The sequence below is a fragment of the Pantherophis guttatus genome, chromosome 1, assembly GCF_059756535.1.
Source record: "Pantherophis guttatus breed Tessera chromosome 1, ASM5975653v1, whole genome shotgun sequence".
Lineage (NCBI taxonomy): Eukaryota > Metazoa > Chordata > Lepidosauria > Squamata > Colubridae > Pantherophis > Pantherophis guttatus.
In genome coordinates, this window is record NC_142063.1 from 257,415,520 (window position 1) to 257,438,199 (window position 22,680).

The 22,680-nt window shown below is 42.9% G+C and overlaps 1 long non-coding RNA gene across 1 annotated transcript in view; it reads left to right on the forward strand.

Annotated features, from left to right (window-relative positions):
* The first annotated feature begins 4,820 nt into the window (after nt 1-4,820).
* LOC117666393 (uncharacterized) overlaps nt 4,821-22,680 on the forward strand; it is a 41,426-nt gene continuing 23,566 nt past the window's right edge. The window contains exon 1 of the long non-coding RNA XR_004591763.2: nt 4,821-4,870. This is a non-coding gene — a long non-coding RNA (uncharacterized LOC117666393). The remainder of the gene's footprint in view (nt 4,871-22,680) is intronic.

Consider the following 22,680-nt stretch of genomic DNA (forward strand, 5'->3'; position numbering starts at 1 on the left):
ACCGTGACATTAAGATAAGAACAAGGGGAGACGATTGAAAGAAGAGCGCTTCGAGATCTAGGTAAACTTGGTGTTGCTTCTGGCAAGAGGAGTTCAAAGATGAGCAGTTACATGATCTTTTGCTCTGTTAGCTTTGGCTCTGAAATGATCAAGAGAAATAAACAATGGCACAGAATAAGCCACGGAGACCGAAATGGAGAGACTAAAGGGAAAAAAGCAAAGAAATGGAGAAATAATCTGGTGTCCACTAGGCTCAATATCTCTACTCCCAGCAGATTCAGGTTTGATGCAGGAGAGAAGAACAGTTAAGCCGCAAAAAAGTCTTTCCTGCATTCATTCAGAAAGTTCATATGGTCATACCTCTCTATATGTTATGGCTCCGTTATCTGAGCCTGTGTCATCGGCAGGAGAGGACTCCGAGAGTGAAGCAGAGGAGTTGGCAAGGCCTCCCTCTCTAGGACCCTCCTCTCTGGCAATGCCTTCGGTGTCCGCCGAAGAGCAAGAGATAGGGCCGGGGCCAAGCACGTCCACGCAGCCACAGATGGACAGTGATGAGGGTAATGAGTCTTGGCTGGATCCATGCTAGCGTCGCAGAGATAAACGCGCGCAACAGAAGAAAAGGCGTGCCCGAGATTAGGCTGAGTCACTGGACCACACCCCACAGGATACAAAAGGGAGCGTGGTGGCCAGTCAAACCTTGTGACGAACAAAGCTGAAAGCTTCCATGCCATTCTGCATTGCGGACTTTTGGCTATAGACTTTGCTGGATTATCTCTGGACTTGATTGACTCCGTAATTATTGAGCTGTTTCTTTTGATGTATCAGAAGTGGGGAGAAGTTATCTCTCCTCTTTGTAAATAATAAACTCTTGGCAGGCAGCCACTAGGTTGTTGCCAAGTTCCGTTATCATAAGGAAAAGGATTTTGTCGGCTGGTTTGGTCTTTAACTCTTGAACGTCTGTTGGTGTGTGTGCATGTGGTTGGGGACAGAACATCATATATCATAAGCCACAAGAACTTACTTAGGTCTGAACAATTTGTCATTAAACAAGATCCCCTTGTCCATTCTGTTATCACTTTCTCATGCTCCCTTTCAGTGGTGAAACCCATTTTTTTTTACTACCGGTTCTGTGGGTATGGCTTGGTGGGCGTGGCTTGGTGGGTGTGGCAGGAGAAGGATACTGCAAAATCTCCATTCTCTCCCCACTCCTGGGGGAAGGATATTGCAAAATGTCCATTCCCACCCCACTCTGGGGCCAGCCAGAGGTGGTATTTGCCAGTTCTCCAAACTACTCAAAATTTCCGCTACCGGTTCTCCGAACTACTTAAAATTTCCGCTACCGGTTCTCCAGAACCGGTCAGAACCTGCTGGATTTCACCCCTGCTCCCTTTCCTTTCTCTTCTTTTGATTCGCCTTTGTTGTTTCCCTTTCAGACTGCCTAAAAACTACTCATTGGAGCTTTTGACAAAATATGCCTTAAAAATGGGAATTTATGTTTTATGAACCTGGGTGTCAACTATACATTCATTTCAATGGGGATAGCAAATGTTTGCAATATTGCAGCACAGATGACCACGAACCTGAAGAAAGTTAAATTAGTTAGATGTATGTTGGCAATGTAGTTCATTGTTGATTTCATCATTATATTTATGCTTAAGAATGCAACTTTAATCAAGCCGAGGTGGCGCAGAACTGCAGGCTACTTCAGCTGACTGCTAGCTGCAGTTCAGCAGTTCAAATCTCACCAGGCTCAAGGTTGACTCAGCCTTCCATCCTATCGAGGTGGGTAAAATGAGGACCCAGATTGTTGGGGGCAATATGCTGACTCTGTAAACCGCTTAGAGAGGGCTGTAAAAGCACTATGAAGCGGTATATAAGTCTAAGTGCTATTGCTATTGCTATTAAATGTTGAATAAATGAACAAAGTAAATTTCCCATAAATTGGAAAGTAAATATAAAATTATGGTTTGAATATAACAATCTTTCTCTGAAATATATTCCTTTAAATGAACTCACTCTCCATGCCAGGTATCTCACTTATCTCCATCTCTGTTAGAGCATTAAAAAAAACAATGTACATTTCCTGCTCCATTACTTAGATAATTAACAAGATGAGCACAGGGAAGAGAGGAATCAATTGGATTACAGCCCTTCCCTGTAGCTTTCCATGTCAACTCTCTTAGTACTTATGAAAATGAGCTCCTTCTTTGAAGAATATTAAGTCTTCCTTGACACCTTATCTCTTCTTCAGTGCTTCAACTGCATCTGTGTTATCTGATAACTAGTAAGTCCTAGGAAGTTAACATTTCATGATTTCAACAGACTCTCCTGGAAGTGAAATTTGAATTGAACTGTCCACTTGCACAACAGCTGTGAAAAGATCCCAGTTGTAAATGACAGTCTCCACGGAAAGATGTGCCAAAGGATCTGACAGCAATCATGCAACTTCTAGATGGATTCAGTTGATTTATTCAGCTGCTGATTGAGAACAATGTCATGATTTGGCTTAGTGGACCAGTTTCAAGAAATAAATGTTGAAGGAGTTATTTGGGTGTGTTTCCTGGAGATAGAATAAGGAATCTAACAAAGGACTAGTGAAGCAACTCTTTATCAACAGAAAAAAATTCATTACTACAAATACGTGGGGAAGCAATAGACAAACTTAGCTTCCAGATAGCTATAATTTATCAGGTCAAGACTCAGAGAAAAAGTGATGTGGAAAAACAAAGCATCCACCTCCCCTACCCTCAGTTGTTGTCAAACCCAATTTGCTGGGCAGATCTTAGTGAACAGGACCCCACCTTCTTGTCTCAACCAGATCTTGATAAAGCATGCTGGTTCAGCCTTTTCCTAGACAATCAGATTGTGGATTAAGGTAGCTTGACCTAGACCCATGATGGCGAACCTATGGCACCCGTGCCAGAGGTGGCATGCAGTGCCCTCTCTGTGGGCACGCAAGTCGTTGCCCCAGTTCAGCTCCACTGTGCATGTGCACGCACCTCCCGCCGGTCAGCTGGTCTTTGGGTCTCTGCTGAGCATGTGCAGAGGCCACGTGTGCATGTGCCAGGGTGGGGCACGTGTGGGGAGTGCACGTGCATGTGCGGGGTGGGGTGGGGTGAGTACAGGGTGTGCACACATGCGCAGGGGGATGAGGGCACAGGGGGCACATGGGCTTGCATGGGGGCACATACATGCTTCGTATTTTGGGGGTTCGGGTGTATGCTTGCGCATTCATGTGTGCACACACGTGCTTTGGGCACTTGGTCCAGAATAGGTTAGCCATCACTGATCTTGACTGATCTAGTTCATCATCTAGTTCATCTGCCATCCAAGGCCTGGGGCTGAGTGTGAGAAATTGGAATGTATCACAGGAACAAGATGCCTGTGGCTCAGTCCAGTGAGTGGCCCATTTCTTGACTCTTACCATATTTTCCTTAACCAATCACTATTGGAATCTTATAGTCTGTTCCCATCCCTTCAGAGCCCTCCCCGCTTACCTATTCAGAGCAATACATGTCCCAACCTGTGGCTCCCACCTCACATGCACAATTCCTGAGAAGTTGCTACCCAAAGCACTTCCGTCTAGCATTCAGCACATTAGCATCTGTTGCTTCACTACAAATGAATACTGTTTTAATCTTTATTTATTATTATTATTATTCATTTATTTGTCAAGTATGTATTAGATAATATATATAAGTATAAGCATGAATTGAATACATAAAATGAATACAAATAAAGGGAACATTAGGACAGGGATGGTAGGCACGCTGGTGCTCTTATGCACGCCCCTTACAGACCTCATAGGAATAGGGTGAGGTCAACAATAGACAGTCTTAGGTTAAAATTTGGGGGGTTTGGGGATGAAACCACAGAGTTAGGTAGTGCATTCCAGACATTGACCACTCTGTTGCTGAAGTCATATTTTCTGCAATCGAGTTTGGAGCGGTTTACCTTAAGTTTGTATCTATTGTGTGCTCGTGTATTGTTGTGGTTGAAGCTGAAGTAGTCATTGACAGATAAGACGTTGTAGCAGATAATTTTATGAGCTACGCTTAGGTCATACCGAAGCGGCATAGTTCTAAGGTTTCTAAGCCCAGAATTTCAAGTCTGATGGCATAAGGTATTTTGTTGAGAGCAGAGGAGTGGAGGATTTTTCTTGTGAAATATTTCTGGACACGCTCAATTGTACTAATGTCCGATATGCAGTGCAGGTTCCAGACAGATGAGTTGTATTTGAGAATTGGTCTAGCAAATGTTTTGTATGCTCTGGTTAGTAATATAATATTACCGGAGAAGAAGCTATGCAAGATTAGGTTTAGAACTCGACTTTTTGGCGATTTAGCAACCTTTTTTTAATTATTATTATTTTGGCAAATAGACTGAGCTATGCAGGAAGAAACAAGGTAGAAACAGAACTGTAAAATATGCTAGATAGTATATTCAATTCAAAAAGCGTTTGAGAGATATTCAATCACATGTAGCTGTCATACTATATCTCCAAATGCTTTTCTACTATATAGAATAATGTCATCCTTAAAGTGCCAGCAAATATTTGCTAGGAAAAACACTAAAAGTCTTTTGGCTTAGATTTCTCACAAGCCTGCAACCTTCCTCTCTTCATGAAGATTATGTAGGAGATTCCACTTCCTTTTTTATTTTGTAACTGCACGCTTATAATCTAAATTCTCATGGTTAGATTTGCCAAGATATTCAGGGAGAGGAAGGACCAGGAATGCAAGTCAGACATTAAAGTGAATAAGTAAATATTGCATCTCAGATGTAAACAGAGTGTATTTTATCTTTCCAGTGTGGGTCTTGTCAGAATCAAGCTGTTGGGGAAATGTTGAAGAAGCTAGAAGTGCCGAAGGTATCAAAACTGCATGTCTTATTGTTTACTCAAGATGATCTGGGCATTACGTTATCACAAGGTGGAACATCCACTTATAAAAAGAGGAAGGGGGATTTGCTTCCTTGGCAATTTCACACTCAAAATGGAAAGCTAATTCCATGGTGCATTCTCTCTTTCAGTTGCCTCTAACCAGGGGTTAGAGGCAAAAATTTTAGCAAGGGGTTCTCGGTTGCTGGGTGGGTGTGGCCATGGTGGGTGTGGTGGGTGTGGCCTAGTCAGCCTCCTGCACCATGGTGGTGGTGGGGGGGGGCATTTTTGCCCTCCTGGAAGGCGAAACCAGCCTCCCCAGGAGGCCCTCTGGAAGTTCTTCCTGAACTTCCGGTGGGCCTTTTTTTCACCCTCTCTGAGCCTCCGGGCGTGTCCTGTGCTTACCTGCATCCAAAATGCGTGTGTGGGGACTCCTGGGGGGGGGCAGGATGGGGTGGATGGGGCCAGCCAGGAATGGGATTTGGGGGTTCTCCGAACTGCACAGAATCTTAGCTAGAGGTTCTCCTGAACCCCTGCGAACCCACAGCAGCCCACGCCTGCCTCTAACATATTCTGAAATATTCTATCAAAGTTACAGTGTTATAGGAGACATGGGGCTGCTGCCAATTTATGTTTCTAACTTCCTGTTTCTGATCATATTTGGTAATAACTATATTTGGTAATAATGATAAGATATCATCAGCTTCCATCTCTTTCCATATCTCCAAAGCTGCAAATAGCAGTCAAGAGCTATGAAAGTGATGTGAAAAATGGATGTAGCACATCTCCTATAACATGTTGTTAGGTTCCAAAAGTCTGCTGAAACTTTATTGCAACCATTCAGAGATTGTATTTCTATCATGTCAGGGAAATTGATGGCACAAAATTAGCTTGTCTTAAAATATTTATAACCTTTTAAAATATTAGATATGACCTTTCCCTCCAATTTACTAGCTATGTAATAAATTTGATGGACTAAATAGAGTTTTTGTAGATGCTTTAAAATACTCCTTTTAAAAAAAAATAGCATGGCTCAATAAGACTTTGGTGGTTTTGGCTCCTGAGCAGAATGTTGAAGCAGCTTTCAAAGTAACTTGCTGCAATCTTGGCTGAAAAACCACAAACACATATGGCAGTGAATTTAGTGTTTATTAAAAAATGTGGAGAGCCTTGAGTTTTAATGGGAAAATTACCTTGCTACTCATTAAACTGTTCAGAAATGTTTATCTTCATAAATATAAAATACTGAATTACATATGCCAAATAAAAGAATTATTATAGTTATTGCACTTGTTGAAAATTAAATCTTCCATGCTGCATAATATTTAGTAATACTGACCTCCCAACATCCTTATGATGACTAAACCACATTTTGGTGTTTCCTAAAACAAGAGGGAGGGAGGGAGGGAGGGAGGAAGAGAAAGAAAGAGAGAGGGGGGGATGCTTAAATAAAAATACAATTCCTGAATTATGCATTCCAAATCTAAATAGTTTTTAACCCTGACAAGACAAGGCAGCCACACCTACATATACTTCCATTTAAATCAAAGGAATAAATCCATTCTAATCAATGTAACACCTATTTCTTCCCATTTCCATTTCAGTTAGATTTGAGTTTTTATTGCATTATCAGTGGTGCATTAGCCCAAAAACTCCTGCCCCTAAAAGTCAACCTAGTCTAGAGCACTGTCCTCTACATGGAGCCTCCCTTAAAGATTACTTAGAAGCTTGGTTAGTCCAGAATGCATTGGCCCAATTAATGACTGGCATTGCTCTTCACAAGCACATAAATCCTCTGCTCCAGGCTTCCTATTAGCTTCCAGGTACAATAAAGGAGCTAGTCAATACATATTATATCCTATGCACTCTATGGCTTGACACTTGAAATATTCTTCCTGCACAACTCATACATTCTTAGAGAAGCTGTTGGCGAGGCCTGTAGGCAGTGCTACTTGATGGCAGTCTCAAGGTAACTTTCCAGTAAATAGCAGGCTGACTTCCACTTCTGAAAACTAAGTGAGTCTAGAGGGGCAATGTTAAATGATAGGATAACAAAGATAGTCTGGTTTATTTTATTATCATGCTTTTAATCTGTATTTTAGTCTTACTATGAATATTTTATTTCTGAATGCCTTGCCTTTTGTTGTTCTTAATTATAGTAAATCAGTCTTATGTATTGCACTGTAAGTATTATTTTTGTTGGTAACCCAATCAGCCAGATGTTTAGACTGGATTTGGGATTTTTATCCGCATACCCAGATAATTGTAGTGACCTTCTTCATCCAGGCTCATTATTATTTTTTTTTCATAGAGCATCTTGATTCCTTCAATTTTTGCTATTTTTCCCTGTTTGATGGTGAGCGTGGCACATTTGTCCAGTGCAAACTCCATTACAATATCTTGGCTGTATATACAAACAGTATTGACCAGCAATTCTATTTTTATTATTTATTTATTTATTATTCAAATTTCTATACCGCCCTTCTCCTTTCGGACTCAGGGCGGTGAACAGCCAAGATAAAAACATCTATACAAACATCACAGTTAAAAGTTAAAATAATTTATAAATTTGGCCCATAATTTAAAACTTCTCAATTAAAATCAATATTAAAATTTTAAAACTAACCCTAAAATCAAGACAGATCGGCTAACTGAAAAAAATAAATCCGACGAAAAATCCGGAGGTCGGAGATCACTCGTATCTCTGGGGGTAGATTGTTCCATAGTGCCACCACAGAGAAGGCTCTCCTCCTGGGGGTCGTCAGCCGGCATTGTCTGGCCGACGGCACCCTGAGGAGGCCCTCTCTGTGGGAGCGAGCCGGCTGGTGGGAGGCTATTGGTGGCAGAAGGCGGTCCCGTAAGTACCCTGGCCCTAAGCCATGGAGCGCTTTAAAGGTGATCACCAACACCTTGAAGCGCACCCGGAAGTCCACCGGAAGCCAATGCAGCTCGCGCAGGAGAGGAGTCACATGGGAGCGCCCCGTCGCTCCCATAATCCCCCGCACAGCCGCATTCTGCACCAGTTGGAGCCTCCGGGTGTACCCCAAGGGGAGCCCCATGTAGTCCAGATGAGAAGTGATGAGTGCTTGAGTGACCGTGCGTAGGGAGTCCCGGTCCAGAAAGGGGCGCAACTGGCGTATCAGGCGAACCTGACAAAAAGCCCCCCTGGCCACGGCTGTCATATGCCCTTCTAAAGACAGCCGCGCATCCAGGAGGATACCCAAGTTGCGGGCCCTCTCCGTGGGGGCCAATGATTCACCCCCATTAACCAGCGATGGCGTCAGCTGGCTATACCGGGACGCCGGCAGCCACAGCCACTCGGTCTTGGAAGGGTTGAGTCGAAGCCTGTTTCTCCCCATCCAGACCCGCACGGCCTCCAGGCACTGGGACATCACTTCCAAGGCATCATATTTTAGAGGGTGTTTTCCCATAGAACTTCAGGTTATTCATATAAAGCTACAGCATGCTGTATATGTTCAATGTTGATATGTTCAAATGGTGCTCCAGATGTCTTGGGCTTGCACCAGGGGTGGGCTTCAAAAATTTTAGCAAGGGGTTCTCTGCCTGGTTGCTGGGTAGGTGTGACCATGGTGGGTGTGGCCTAGTTGACCTCCTGCACCACAGCGGGGGGGCAGTTTGCCCCCCACCCCCAGGCTCTAGAAGCTTTCCTTGAGCCTCCGGGCGAGTGAAAACGGCCTCCCCAGGCTCTGAAGACCCTCTGGATGCTGGAAACAGGCCTGTTTCTGGCCTTCCCAAACTTCCAGTAGGCCCATTTTTTGCCACCCCTGAGCCTCCGTGTGCACCCTGCACTTCCTTGCATCCAAAATGGGCCACATGGGGACTCAAGGGGGGGAAGGGGTGGGAGGGGCCAGCCAGGAGTGGGATTTGGGGATTTTCCGAACTGCACAGAATCTTAGCTAGAGGTTCTCCCGAACCCCTGCGAACCCCCAGCAGCCCACCCCTGGCTTGCACCCAAGATGCCTTTGTAAGTTTAAGTGCTATTGCTAATGTAGTGGCTATTTTGTCTTCTTTTGTCATACTCATTCTATTTCTATTTGCAGGCATTTGTAGTTTGTGATTTTCTTCAGTTTTTTTCTCTCTTATTCTGCTGTCTCCTGTCCAGAGTTTTTTGAGTTTCTTATCAGCAATTGAGCCTAAGGTGTTCAGGCTCAAACCTCAGCCTGGGATATTATGTGGCAGGTGCTTGTCTGTTTGAATTCAGACAATCCCAGAGTACTTTAGCTTCTTTATTTTCTATTTTTTGTTTTCTCTGTTTTATGGTCCCAGGTGTTCTTACTTGCTGGTAAATTGTATCTCATGCAAATCCTCCAATGTACTGTTGCTCTTTTGTCATGCTGTGGTTTGTAGTCAGTTTCTGCAATCTTGTAGCAGCTAAAAGTGGCCTACCATTTCTTCAGCTTCTTTTCAGAGGTGGCATTTATGGTCTGAGCTGTGTTCTTAATTCTGGCTTTGTATGCATTTGTTCTTAAGGCTTGGTCTTGTGAAGCCAGAATTAGCTCCTCTGTGTCTTTCTTCTATTTTTCTGCTCTTAGCCATTGCCAGATCTTGTTATCTGCGTTGCCTGTTACTTTTTTTTCTTCTTTTAAAAAGAAAAAGAGCCGTGGTGGCACAGTGGTTAGAACGTAGTATTGCAGGATAATACTGCCGACTGCCAGGAGTTCGATCCTGACTGGCTCAAGGTTGACTCAGTTTTCCATCTTTCTGAGGTCAGTAAAACAAGGATGCAGATGGGTAATATGCTGACATTGTAAACCGCTTAGAGAGGGCTGTAAAGCACTACAGAATCGTATATAAGTCTAAGTCCTGTTGCTATTGCTAATGTAGTGGCCACGTAATATGCCCTGTGCCATGTCTCTTTTCTATTCTTTCTTGCAGGCCAGTTTGGTCTCTTCAGCATTCAGCAAGTCTTCATTGTATACTACCTTCAATGAGTCTTTTTCAGATATTATTCCAATGCTGATTTTATTGGACATTTTTATTATATTAATATACCTAACTATCTGGTGCACTTGTAATACCGACTTATTTTTCTTAGTAAGTAAAGTCTGTCAACATCGCTGCATGGATGAAGGCCACGATTCATCGTCATTACTTTTCTGATCTTTCTCTCCAGGGCTTTTAGTTCTGCTTGAGTCCAATCCATTTGTGTATAGTGGAATGGACTCAGACAGAATTATTACAGTTAGCTTATTACAACCCTACAACCCCAAACTCTCAATAATAGCCCAGAAGCTCCACAGACTACCAATCTCCAGGAACTTCCCAGATGTACATCTGAATTAAGGAAGCATTAGTGAGGTGGCAACAGGATGTGATCATAGCTTCTTTAAGAAATAACTGAGAGACCCACCCATATCATAGCACATTTCCTGCTTTAGATCTGAAGAGTAGCACATTTCCAGTAATGTTATATGTAATAGAGCCATCTTATTATAAAAAGTATGAACAGAAAATATCATTATGGTATTTTTGATATGCCATATGTCATGTTAAGCAGTTTTCTCTCTATCCAAAAATAGTTTTAAAAAATAATAATCTTGCATTCTACCTGGTGCTAATCAGATGTGTGACATGGCCAATATTCCTCTTCAAAGCACACTTGATAATCCTGCTTTGTGTTGAGAATATAATCAAATAATGTCTATCTCTATCTAACTTCTATCTCAGGTCTATTTTAAAGGTAAAATTGTTATAGCGCGGGAATAACGAGAGGCACAAGCAAGCAAGTGACAACAGCTCTTTAATATACAGTGAGACTTCAGCAAAAACTCTGAGGCTGCAGCCCTCCTTATATACAATCCTGGAGAGGCTGTCAGCCAATCAGCAACTAAGGCAAATTTGAAACTCCCGCTGAAATGTATCAATACATAACACCCCTCCCTTCCCAGAAGGCACTGACATTCAAATATTTACATAAGTACACACAAAGTCTCGCAGGTGACCTAGGCGAGTTCTCGTTCTGGTCGACCTGCGCAGTTCAGTATTGGGTGGGGCGTCGAACCGGTCGGAGGGACCTTCTGTCTCTCCCGGCTCCGCCAATGGAACCTCCTGGATTTTGTCCGGGGCGTGGTTATCCCTGGCTGGGAGTGTCGACTCGCTGGGGCAGCGCTGGAACCAAGGCTTGAGTTAGCTGTTTTGGGAAAGTTGTTGTAGTTAGGTTCGGAGATTTCTAAATTGATATTGGCCTCGCTGACTAGCCTCCTCCGAAGCTGATCTATGTGGCGCTTCCAGATTCTGTCTACCCCAACGTCTACTGTATAAGATTTAGGGCCCGTTATGCCCACTATGGTTCCTGCAACCCGCAGAGGTCCGCTAGCATAATTACGAGCGAACACCGGGGACTCAACTTAGAACTGCCTTAGTCCCGTGGTCTCTCCCTTAAAATTCTTGTGCAAGTAGTTGGGGTGAAGTCTGTCTAGAATGCACCGAAGTTTCCTGCCCATGAGGAGTTCGGCTGGGCTTCTCCCTGTGGCCGTACATGGTGTGGCATGCTGAACTGCCAAAAATTGGTCTATTCTGGCCTGCCAGTCCCCATCATCTAGCCTGGACAGTGCTTCCTTGGCTGCTCTTACGAAACGTTCAGCAAGGCCATTAGAAGCCGGATGGAAAGGGGCCGATAGGGCATGGCGAATGCCCAGTCCGGCCAGGTAGCTCTCAAATTGAGTCGCTGTGAATTGGGGCCCGTTATCGGATACAAGAGTATCTGGCAGCCCGTGGGTGGCAAATAATTTCTGAAGAGCCTAAATGACTGCTTCGGCTGTGGTTGAAGACATAAGTATGATTTTGAGCCATTTAGAAAAAGCATCGACTATGATTAAAAATGTTTGCCCATGGAAGGGACCGGCAAAGTCAATATGGATCCTTCCCCATGGTCCCTTTGGTTTCTCCCACTCTCGGAGGGGCGCTATCGGGGGATCGGGGCGAGATTCCTGGCAGGGCCTGCACTTCCCCACCCACTCGGAGATGTCTTGGTCCATGTTGGGCCACCATACATAACTGCGGGCTAAGCTTTTCATACGAACTATTCCCGGGTGCCCCTTGTGCAGCAAATCTAAGACCCTCGTTCACAGTTTCATTGGTACCACCACCCTATCGCCCCACAACAGACAACCCCCTTGCATAAACAATTCGTTACGTTTGTTCACAAAAGTCTGGAAATCTCCACCGTCCACCTTGGAAGGCCACCCCTTAAGGACCCACCCCATCACAGTGCAGATCACAGGGTCCCTTGCAGAGGCTTTAGCCACCTCACAAGAGGAGATCGGTCCCAAAGTCAAAACGTCGATCAAGAGAACGGGGGCTTCAGGTGTAGGGTTGACAAGCAGTTCGGGGAGGGGACAGCGGCTGAGGGTGTCCGCGTGGCCCAAAGTCCGTCCAGGTCGATGGACAAGCTGGTATGAATAGGCCGACAGAAAAATGGCCCAGCTGGTCAATCAGGGGGACAGGGCAGCGGGGGTGGGCTTGTCACTGGCCAAAAGTCCTAGCAACAGCTGGTGGTCTGTCACAAGTTCGAAGTGACGGCCATAGAGGTATTCATGAAATTTCTTAACACCCGCAATCGCAGCCAGAGCCTCTCTGTCCAATTGACTGTAGTTACGCTCTGCGCTGGACAGAGTGTGAGAGTAGAACGCAATGGGCGCCTCTAGGCCGTTCGGCAGTCTATGGCCCAGGATGGCACCAACTCCGAAGGGGGAAGCGCGACAGACCAATACGAGCGGTAGCTCCGAGTTATATTGAATGAGGAAGCTGTCTTCTGACAAGAGTTTTTTAACGGCCTCAAATGAGGCTGCCTCCACCTTGCCCCACACCCATGGAATGTTCTTTCCCAACAGTTTGTGCAGGGGATCCGCGACGGTGGCCTTGTCTTTTAAAAACATTGAATAGAAATTGAGCAATCCAAGGAAGGCTTGGAGCTCCGATTTGGATTTGGGGGTGGGTGCGCTCTTGATGGCCCTTACTTTACTCTCAATGGGGTGGATGCCTGTGCCGTCAACCTTGTACCCCAGAAATTCAACAGAGGGAACAGCGATCATGCATTTGTTCCTCTTAAGTTTAAGTCCCGCTTCTCTAAATCTGGTCAGGACGTTCCTCACTCTGTCACCTAGTTGTTGTTCATTTTGGGCGCTGATTAAAACATCATCAAAATAGGGCACCACCCCCGGGAGTCCTTGCAACAGGCGCTCCATGGTGCTCTGGAAAAGGCCAGGTGCGACGCTCACCCCGAACTGGAGCCTGGTGCATTTGAATGCACCCCTGTGAGTCACAATTGTTTGCACCTCAGCCGTGGCGTCGTCAACGGGTAATTGTTGATAGGCCTGTGCTAGGTCTAATTTGGCAAAAAAATTTCCGGGCCCCAGGGAGTGTAGTAGATGGTGCACGATCGGCACCGGATAGGCGCTCAGCTGCAAAGCCTTGTTAATCGTGCATTTGTAGTCGGCGCAAATTCTGATTGAGCCATCAGATTTAACTGGGGTTACTATGGGGGTCTCCCACTTTGCGTGGTCGACAGGGACCAACACTCCTTGTCTAATCAATTTGTCCAGTTCTGCATCGATCTTTGGCTTCAATGCAAAAGGCACCCATCTAGCTTTTAGTCTTATTTGGGCCACGTTGGGGTCTAGATTTAGGGAGATAGGGGTTCCCACATACTTGCCCAACATGTCCCCAAAGACGTCCTGGAACTCGTTCAGGAGGCTGTCCTTCAATGACGATTCGAGTATGCGGTGGACGCTGGTGAAACCCATGCCAAGGGCTCGGAACCACCCCATACCCAGAAGGCTGGGCAGCTGCTTGGTGACGATAGTTAGAGGCAGGTCTTTTTCGAAGTCGCCGTAGGTTATTCGGAACATGCCTACGCCTTCGACGGGAACTCGGTTTCCCTGGTAATCTAGGATGCGCACTCTTTGTCTGGATAGCTGGTCCTTCCGGAACGATGGCAGAATGGTCTTCAGGGTCGCCCATGACATTATGGAAAGAGCTGATCCGGTGTCAATTTCCATTTCACAAGGTTTGCCGTTAATTTCGACCACCGTGCAGACCTTGTCTTTGATCGCCGTGCTGGCCTGATTGACGTGTGTGCTGCGGCCATCTCGCGGTTCAAACTCGCGCCGGTTTCTAGCGCCACCATCTTTGATTGGTTGTTTCTGGCGCGTCAATTCTGGTTGGCTGCGGCGGTCACGTGGTTGGTGTTTTCTGGGCAGCATGGCTCTGTAAACTCGCGCCAAGTGCCCTTTCTTTTTGCAACGCCTGCAAATGGCATCTCTGTATTTGCAGGATAGTCTATCATGATTTCCGCCACAGCTGGGGCAGCTTCGCCGGGGGTTGCCTGCGTCCTTCTTTTGGTGCTCTGTGTGGAAAACATCCTCATCTGACTCGGATTCCGAGCTGGATCTGGCGTCTTCCCTATGCACTGGTGTAGACTTGGGGGTGTCCTTGCTGATCAATGGGCGCTGCAACGCTTCTGCGGCTTTCGTGGAGGCTTCATGAGCCCTGGCCTTGTCTAGGGCTCCAACAAGTGTTAGATCAGGCTTAGCGAGCAGCCGCGTTTGCAGTCTTGTGTCTCAGACGCCGCAAATTAGCTGTTCGAGCAGCGCATCGTCTAAGTCTCTATAGTCGCAATGCGTTGCGGCTTTACGCAGGCTCGCCATGTAAGCGCTGACCGGTTCTCCCTCTCATTGCACACGTTGTCTGAATTCGTAGTGCTGCACGAACTTGGAGGGCACGGGAGCGTAGTGAGCCCGAAGGGTTGCCATCAAGGTGTCCCAGGGAACGGTCTGGACCGGCGTCGGCTCACAAAGTGACTCCGCCATCTCGAACACATCCGGTCCGCAGTGGCTTAGAAAAAGGGCTCTCTTCCGATTAGCGGAGAGTCCTTGCATGTCGCTGGCTTCGAGCGAGCACTCAAACCTCGTTAGGTATGAGACCCATTTTTCGTGGGCCGGGTCAAAAGGCTTGGGCGGAACGTAGGCGGACATATTCGGTATGCCACCTGTTGTTCGCCTCGTCGCCTAGCTGAAGCTCGTGGTCTCACTGGTTCGCTTCTTGTGGCCTCAATCCCACCTTCATCGCCAATGTTATAGCGCGGGAATAACGAGAGGCACAAGCAAGCAAGTGACAACAGCTCTTTAATATACAGTGAGACTTCAGCAAAAACTCTGAGGCTGCAGCCCTCCTTATATACAATCCTGGAGAGGCTGTCAGCCAATCAGCAACTAAGGCAAATTTGAAACTCCCACTGAAATGTATCAATACATAACAAAAATAATCTCAAATAACTTTCAGTGATTTCATTAGGATTTGAATACACCTAATATCTAAGGCACATAATCACTATATTAAAAAAAAAAACTCTAGGAGATCCAGAATAGATATTAATTTCAATATTTAAAAGCTAAGGCATTATTAGAGAGACAGTTTGATCTAGTGGTTAAAGAAATAAACTGGGAGACTACGAGTAACTGTTCCACTTTAGGCACAAACACAGTTGGGTCTGTTAGCCTTAGGAAGAAGGCTAAGAAAACCATTTCTGAAATCTTGCAAGAAAACTGCATAAACTTGTCTAGGAAGTCACCAGGAATTAAGACTGACTGGAAGACATGCACACATTCACCCACAAACAGAGAGGGAGAGAGAGGGGGGAGGGAGAGGGAGAGAGAGAAAGAGAGAGAGGGAGGGAGGGAGGGAGGGAGGGAAAGATCGGTCTTTATTTCTGGCTCTTTTCCCTCTGTTTTTGAACATTTGTCATCCCATTTCTAACACGCTTCCTTGGAAATCAATTCAGCAAATATGAATGGAAAGCAGATAAATATGTTTTGAAACAGTTGATTTAGAATACAAATCACAGATTCATTACACACAAACACTATTTTTCCTAGATGAAAACAAAACAGGAGTTGTGGAAAGACGATGTACCCCAAATATATATAATTTGGCTTTGTCTGGGCATTCTCTACTGCTGGTTTGATGAAATGGGGAAGAGAAACCAACAAAATGTTTGCACCACAGCAACCGAAGCTGAACTTTCCCAACTCTAAACCACTTCTGTGGATAGAGGCCTGCCAGATTACTGAGGTAGGTTGTCATTTGCCAAAACGTCACCACACAGTGTAACAAATCATTCCGCTATACAGCAACTTCTATTAAATTAAAAATCTCATTGGAAAGGAATATACAGTAAATCTGTCACTGCTCTATGGGATAATGTGATATGAGGGACTTTGTGTGAACTGAAATAAATTATAGGCACAAGTATATGGATAACAGGAGCAGGGCATCCTGATTTACAGAGGGTAGCATGGCTGCAGCAACCCCAATCCCAGTCTGCATAACAAAGGAAGCTTTTGAGTGGAGAAGGTTTGGGAGAAATTTACTAAGATTCCTTATCTGTCAAGCATGAACACTGCGCTTAGCAGAAGGACATAAATCAAGTATTTTGAACATGAGATGAGCAAATTATACAGCATGAAAATGGTTACATATTAGTCAGCAGAGATACCAATAAATGATAATAAGTTTATCACCTTAAGGGAAAATCCAGAAGGAGTCCAAGCCAGAAAGATTGCTCCATCTCTTCCTGGAAAGATCATCAACAGCTGGAAAGAATTCATATGGGACACCCCATTCTCCAAATTTCTCAGTGAATGTTTTAAAAACTCATGTGCCCTGAGAAGAAGGCAAAGATTTGTCCGGCCAGCCTGCGCATGCTTTTTGGTTATTACAAGACCAAGAATATTAAAACAAATTCTGAATTTTGACAGTTATTGCCCTTCTGTTTTAATTTCTTAGAATTGTTCTCAGGTCCATGACATTGTTCCTTAGCGGTGTAATGCAACACACAGAAAGGGAGAAAGAAATAACAAGCCAAAGAAACTGGTACGAGTTAAGAAAAAGAAGAGAAAGAAAAGAGTCTAACTAAAGCACATGGAAACCAGTTTGTGGCAAACAACAACAACAACAAAAAAATCTATCATAAATCATGGACAAGTGACTGCGGGACAGTGCAAAAGTTTGTAAATGTGGACGGGTTGCCAAGTGCCCCAAATGTGAATATGGGACCATGGGGGTAGGGGTGAGGGATGGGGAGCAGCTATTTAAACTTTGAAACTGGGTTGGAAGTAGCTCTGGGGAAGTCAACCATAAATTTGAATGGTTGCTAAGCAACCGGTTGTAAGTTGAGGACTACCTCTATTTATATTTGCCCTTACCCACCAACAATAACTTCCATGTAACAAAGTAGACAGAAACACAGCCATTTTCACATCTTTTGACAAGCATTCATTCCTCACAAAAACCACTTACTACTCATCACATCCTTTTTTTTTATCACAGAGCAATCGAGTTTTGATTCACTACATGCCAAAACATTTCATAATTCAAAGGTTCGTACTTTATCACACACTTTCTCTAAACATGCAACAGACTTTTTTTTTTCAAGTTTATATGTTTTTCAATTACCCTGAAGCACAAAATACTGATCAGAACATCCCCTGCCCAGCATAAACCATAGTCACCTTTTGATTATTGTCATCTCTTGTAGCCTTTGATCAAAATCTTGCCAACTCCAGCCTCCTGGTTCATTCTCTGAAATAAATGAATCCCTCTGCATTTTGTATTCCTTTTTTTTGCTATCAATTAGATGACTAGGGTTACATTCTTCCGATCAGAAAATAATACAATGCAGATTAAACAAGCCATACACTCAATTAACAGATCATGTCCCTATTTTAGTAATTCTCCAGTTACAATGTATTTCCCTTTAGCTTGACCACTTTTCAATATTCTCACAGCATTTATTACTTTCTTTCCATTTATTTTTTCTTGGCTCCTGACATTTATAGCATTTATTTCAGTTCTGCTCTTCAATACGCCACTATTGTTCTGCCCAAATAATTTTGTCCCCACTGAAGGCTCCTTGTTTAGCCAACTTTACTCATTTCCAAAATGATTTTTGTTTCCATAAAAATTGCTTTGCTACTTTTCTTCTTAACTTGCTACTTTTAATCTTAACCATGACTAACTGTTCTATTTGATTCTATATTTTGCAACCATCATTTTCATTTTTCTTTAGTTTGTCCTGGAAAGTTGCTGTGCTCTTCATACAACTTTAGAGTAGAGAAAAGCTGAGCAGGGAGCCTCCTTCCATTTTCTTGCATTTGCTCTTACAACTCGTCACTTCAAACAATAAAAAGGAAGGTATGGCAGAACTAACTGGAAAAGGGGTCCATGAAGAAAAAAACAAAAAACAATCCAGATTACAATCCAAGATAAACAAAAAGTTGACTGTAATTCACATCTCTTTTCTGAGGTAGATACTCATACCTCCAAATACTTCCTAATTTGAAAAATTTGGAAATATCAGAATAGCATCTGGGAATACGACACTAATTTATTTTGTGAATCACAAAATTGATATCAAACTCAATTCATTACTGAGTTGAGTAATGGCAGAATTTTTAGTCACTGAATGGCAATGAAGCAACTATAACTTTTTTCCCGATCGTGGCGGGGGAAAAGCTGCAAAGGGTGTCCAGTCCCAACAACCATCTCAGATAATGATTCACTGTATTTTTTTTCAAAGACTCAAAATATAATTAAATACAAGTTTGGATACTTTGCTTCTCTCAAGTTATCAGAATTTTAAGGATTCACGAATAGGTTTCCTGTGGATAAATGTAATGTTATGGTCTATTATTGTAACCAAGGCTATAGTGTGAAAATCATAATAATGCCAAACATTCCAAAGATAAACATATGAATGAAGGGAAATTAAGTTGGAATGGTCTCCATCCAAGCAGAAAACTATTACTATTAAATAAAATGTGAGGCATATATTTTCAAAACCATATTTCCATCCTAAATCTTGGAGACTTAGCAACTAAAGAACTGTACAGTTCTAACACGTATAAGTTTCACAGAGTTAAAAAATTTTCAAACAAACAAACAATCCTAAATAATGCCTTATTTATAGTATTTAATACTGATATTAGTCTTGATTTGCTTATTTCATTCCATATAGTAGCTGTCCATTAGAAAATATTTTCTGGGAGAAAAAATACAGCAGTGTCTTCAGCAAAATACAGGATACCAAAATAGTGACCCTAATGCAATAATATCATGCAAATTGATCCCCTTATGAACTTGCATTAAATTGTGTGGTTTGGCATGATTATATCATTACACACATTTTTAAATTCTCTCTCCTTTGGCCATTCATGATAAAACAGAGATGAAACAAACTAAAACAATGGAGGGTAAAAGTGAGCAAAAGCCCATATAAAATGAACTACTATAGCTAAATCATTTCAGTGTGTCATCTTAATATGCATTATTAATGTGCAGCATATCACTTTAAATACCTATTATATTAGTAATCTTATGCAAGCTGAACAAATGAATTAAAAAAAATCTAATATGCAATTGCTTCGTTGTTTTTCCAAGTGATTTTCTCTCCTCAGCGTGACATCTGAATCAAATCATTGGTTAAAGTGACAACTTTATAGAATGCTGCTTAGTCAATAATATCAAATAACCCCAGTGTCAATGTAGTCCTAAGTCTTGCCTTGTATGAGCAGAGGAGGGCATTTCTAGTGCTGAGACAAGGAATCCTTTCAGTCGCCATTACAGGACTACCAAAGCTGGGCTACAAACGTCTTACCTGTCAGCTTCAGCCACAATAATACATGGGCAAACAATCGATAGAAACTCAAGGTAAACTGCTCCAAACTCGATTGCAGAAAATACAACTTCAGCAACAGAGTGGTCAATGCCTGGAATGCTCTACCCAACTCCGTTGTTACAGCCTTAAATCCTCACAGCTTCAACCTCAAACTGTCTACCGTGTACCTCACCTCATTCCTAAGAGGTCCATAAAGAGGGTGTGCAGTGTGCCTACCGTCCCTGTCCTACTGTCCCCATTTATCTGTACTTACTTCCTCTGTTTATGTTTATGCCTATACCTGCTATCTTGACACATACATACATACATACATACATACATACATACATACATACATACAAAAATATGGAGGACCTTTAGATGGCAGCAAAGAGTTAACAAATTTTTGCATTTCTTTGTGATCAGCCATTTGCTGTCCAGATTTTTTCAGGATAGATTTAGTAGCACTACCATTAGTAGCTTTGTGTTAACCAGGCTAACAATGATGGGAAAGTCATAGCAAGATGGAGATGTATATTGGAATCATTCACTTTGAGATAATCATCTCCTCTGCTACAACAAAGAACTGAAATGGAATGAAGGAGCTGGCATCAGGGACACCTGCTGCAGAGCATTTAAATTTTGACAGGGCAGGTGTGACCATGTAATAGAAACCTTACCTCTTTTTATCATATACATATAAAAAGGAGTGGAGCTTCACACCTGCCATCTAAATTTTTTAATTCCTCTGTGGATCAGGTTGGTAGGCAGCTTGATGCCTACTGTGGATTTTGAACTACCACTCCTTGTCATCGGCTATGCTGGTTATGGTTGATGGGAATTTAAGACCTCAGAATTTAAGAAAGAAACTAAATGGACCAACAAATCCAGACCAATTCTCCAATTTAAAGTATGTAGGCCAGCTTCATGCAACCTGGTGCCCTCCAGATACATGGTGAATGCACAATTTGCAGTCAGCATTAAGGATCCTTGGAGTTACAATCACAACATATCTGAAGGGAACTAGATTTAAGAAGGCTGTTATAGAACTATTTGGAAACAGGAACTGTGACCAGAATTTAGCAATCTAATTGTTCCTGTAACCCCAAGACATCTTTACATTGTACCTCTGCTGGCTTCAGCAAGTGCCATTGGGTTCCATGAGGAAAAAATATTAGACAAGAAGAAACAAATTAGCCACCCAGCATTTGCTTGTGGTTTTGGAGAAAGTCTGTGTATTTGCTTGCTTATTGTAAAGGCATGCTTCATGTGGGAATAGCAGCTGGAGTTGGTAAGCACTACTGCTTGTGACATGTTAGAAGAGAACAAATTCTTCCACAGGAGGCCTATTTAATTAAATTATGATACAAACGATAAAGAGAAGCCAATATAGCTTTAATTCAAAACAGCTATGCGTTTAGTTAGAAAATGGCTTTCAATTCTGGACCTTAATTTGAAAACAATGATTGAAGTCATCTGATGATAGTGAGCTTGGTAAGGCAGAGAAGGCACCGTCTTTGTTCCTGAGGGGAAAGCAGGATCTGGCTTTAATAGCAAGTATATATGTGCGTGTGTCCACTCAATAGGCTTGTCTTTTCCTACATTGTATGTGAGCTTGTTATATAATATTATATTCTCCAGTTTATTTGTTCTGGCATATGTACTGTATAAAAATTCCATATGTTTTGGGACCAGAATGTGGTCAGTTCCCATGTCCTTGTGGTGCAGTGTCAAGGACAGAGTACAACAATGCCTTCGGATCTGGAGAATTAAAATGTAGAGATATAATATACTGATTACAACATTTTCTACAAACTTTTTATTACCTGCATCTTATGTCAGGTCTCAAGTAAATTTCTTCTCTCTCTCTCTCTCTCTCTCCACAAAACGCCAAATGAGGCTGGTATGAGTTCTTGCCATCAGTCCTAAATTTAGTCACGGATTTAGGTATCAAGTATGTATCATGTAAAGGTGGAAAAAACAGGACTCTTGAGATAAGCTCTAGTTTGTTTCATGTATCAGAATAGTGCTGCATAAGAAAACAGGCAATTTGGTCTACTATTGTGGTTAAAGCGCCAATCTAGAAACCAGGAGACTTTGAGTTCTAGTTCCGCCTTAGGCGTGAAAGCCAGCTGGGTGGCTTTGGGCCAGCTACTCTTTCCCAGCCCATGGGATCAGGATCAGGCAACAAGCCAATTGGTCAATTCTTGTCACAACCAATGGATCAACACTTGTGGCTAATCTGAAAAATGGTGGACCCATGGTGGGAAAAACACTAAGAAGAAGTACTGCTTAAGAATGTAGGAGGTTGATTCCATGCTGAAAGATCTAGATAAACATAATTTGTATTTTGTTTCCTAAAAAAATATTCTTCCTGTCTCCTCCCCATTCAACAGCAGTAGCAACAAAAACAAACAGCAAGAAAAACCACAGGGAAAATCAACCCCCGTCTTCTAAAAGGCCTGCAGGATTTCCTTCAAATTTCCTGTGTTGTAAATTCAGAATATGCTCTGAAACCTAGTTCTCATTCAAGATAACATCGGATTTAACCAGTCTTTACTTAAAATGTTCTGGCTGTGATTATTGCCTTCCTTTATTTCTTCATGCTCCCAATAAGCACCTCTTTATATCTAGTCAGTTTCATTGCTTTTGAAGGGAATTTCTCATTTAAACATTCTACATGTGCAAGATTGCAAAGTGACATGGGCAAGATTGTACTTCAAGACTGGCACAAGGTTTGTTAAACCCTATATCTGTTTCTGGAACTGGGTCAGAACTAGCAACTTCCTTTCTGTTTTTCTTAGATTTAAAATGAAAGAAGTGTTGGCAGAAGCGTTAGAAACTCCCAAGCTAAATCAACCAGGGTACATCAAGAAGTTCAGCCTGACTTGTAGCAGCCAGCCATAATTATCTTTCATGTGGAACTCTTTGAAGAAGGGGGTCTGGCAGGGATGCTTAAATTATTCCCCTTTGCTACAGATTCACCCTGTGATTCTTCTTACTTTGTAACTGGAATAGTTAGGCAAGTAGTTTGGAGCTGTGTTTAGCATTAGTAGGGTCATTTCCTTCAACATTCCAATGTCTTATTTAAAGAACACGTAAACTTAATGCTTCAGAACTAATGTGA